Raw genomic sequence first — 2,672 nt, 5'->3', positions numbered from 1 at the left:
TGGTTTGCTGCTATATAATACAACTAGTATTTTACTATTGAGCTGCATGTTTAAATAACTTCTATAATTATTACTCTCACAAGGAACGAAAGAAAATGAATTCAGTAATTTACCTTAAATTCCCCCCATTTTTTCAGCCCGTCACCATTCATAATAACACCCCTCAACCATGATACAGAACAATAAATGATATTTCTCGACTATGAATCATGAGAGCGCATTGGTTGAACAGTTCACAAGCACATGCAGTTCTTGGCTCATCATCTGCAACTTTAAAAGTGAGAACAATAAGGGCATTATATCAATCAAGAAGAGATTGTTCAAAATTCAAGAAATGTGAAAATATATGGAAGAAATGATATTATATTATTATCGTTAGGTAGGTATAAGGGTTTTAATTTCAGTTTCTCTTGGCCACTGTCACCGACCAAGGAACCCTGGCTTTGCCAAATCTCTAAGACAAATTATAAGGATTAAGGAACAATAATCTCATTTATCCACTGTAAAATACTACGATGGTTTATGATGTTTAAGATAACCACGAGACTAGATTAGATAGTATGTTTATAGCAAAATTAAAAGGTGGTTGCTCCCATACATACATATTTCAACAGTGCAGAGATACAGAAAGAAAAATCAATGTGGGTCCTCCTCTTCTATTTTTTTTCTCACTATGTATTTGAGTGCCCACCAAATTAAAATAGTATCCCTGCTTCTACTAAATGTATATGAACCTGTCCCTCATGAAGAACAAAAGCAACTCTTTCCATGAGAATAGATAGCTACTTCAGGTTTCCTTTTCGTAAAGTGTACGTGGCACAGCTCATTAACTTTGATGCTCTTACACGTGATTAACTTGTTACTCAGTTATGGTATAATTAATGTGGTGGGCCTTATCATTAGTGGCGCTATGGTGCTGCTGCAATACTGATATCATATTAATTTGGTGATTATATTACTAATTCTCTATGCATACTTTTGACCAAGATCAAATCCAAATATCAAAATCATCACAAAGTTTATCAGAGTATTCATATTGGGCTTAAAGTGTGTTATCTATTTTGTTCGATATATCCAATTATACTAACCAATATAAATTAGATATATGATTAAACCTTAACATACATTTTAGTTCTCATGATTAAGGGAAATCTATACAAAGAGGATCTATTCTCAGGCTTTCCAAAGATAGAATCCAAATCTTTAGGCATATATATAATATCTTATCTGTTATCCTTCAGTGGTCTATGGCAGTTGTTAATATTATTTTTAAATTGCCTTGTCTCTGTCATCCAAGATTTCAATCCTTTGCTAATAGATTGCCTTTGACCGAAGAAGTTTTTACTAGCAACATTTACCGTACTACTGTTGTCTCAATGGAATCCATATCAATCTTGTCTCTTATCCACAGAAACACCAATTTTATCAAGCTTCTAAATTAATTAAACCCTAATCCAGAAATATTATTGTTTATTTGTAATTACAAGGAAAATCTTTGTTAGTGGATAGACATTAGCCGATAAAATCCATATATATATATGTTCATACCTTGGTCCAATGACAAAGGCCCAGGTCCAAATAAAAGGCCTAGTCCGAAGGATTAAGCCTAGCTAAGCACCGACCTTCACATAAGAAATCGGTGTCAACTACGACTTACTCTAAAGAAGTCGGACATGAGATTGACTGGCAGATAAACACTCATTCAAATGAGTAACCGCCCCTAAAATCTCTCTAACCGCTTCATAAAACCATATCTTAACCTCCCTAAGATAATGGGACGGTTAACATCCTAAAGATATGGCACTACTCCAACGGTGGTTATTGGCTCACCACTATAAATACACTGACACCCCTCAGGTATCTCTAAGCCCAATACTCTCTAGACCTGTTAACACCCTTGCTAACTTAGGCATCGAAGTGTCTTTGCAGGTACCACCCCCCGTTCACTCACGTATACAAGTCGGAAGGAGGTTCCAGCGTACAAACCAGCTCGGAGTCTACCATCCGTGGACGATTGGGCCAACCTACGCCATCTATTCTATTAATCTCCGGTTACCCACCGTAACATTGGCGCCGTTGCCGGGGACCCGAGAGATCATCCATCGATGGCGGACAGATCCCACGAAGAAGGCCATGTGGAGACAGATTCTGAGCAAGAGAATCTGGACACAGGTAATAACGATGCGGACCTCGCCCTCCACCAGGAAGTTGACAATCAGCATAAAGAAGGCACCTCCGGAGTAAAGAACCCGAAGGTAAATTCCTCAGAAGAGCGCGAATCAGAAAAAGGAGGACCATCCCATGTAACTGAACTCATGGGGTTAGTCCACAGCCGCCTGGAACAGTTAGAACAAGAGCGGGAGCGGCAAAAGGAAACTGAAAAGTACCTAAAAGAGGAGATGGAACGGCCAAAAGAGTTAGAAAGAAAACTCTTAAAGCTTGAATCTTCCCTCAAGAGTCACAACTCCCGCGACGAACAAGAAGAGCAACTCTTGGGTGGAGAGGATCCTTTCAGCGAGGACATAATGAGGGCAAAAGTTCCGAGAAACTTCAAAAGCCCGGATATGGACCTCTACGATGGAACCACGGACCCAAAGCATCATCTAAGCAACTTCAAAAGTCGGATGTACCTAGCTGATGCTTCCGACGCGACGCGATGCAAAGCTTTCCCG

This window comes from Arachis duranensis, chromosome 4, assembly GCF_000817695.3.
Source record: "Arachis duranensis cultivar V14167 chromosome 4, aradu.V14167.gnm2.J7QH, whole genome shotgun sequence".
Taxonomy (NCBI): domain Eukaryota; kingdom Viridiplantae; phylum Streptophyta; class Magnoliopsida; order Fabales; family Fabaceae; genus Arachis; species Arachis duranensis.
This window is presented reverse-complemented; position numbering follows the sequence as displayed.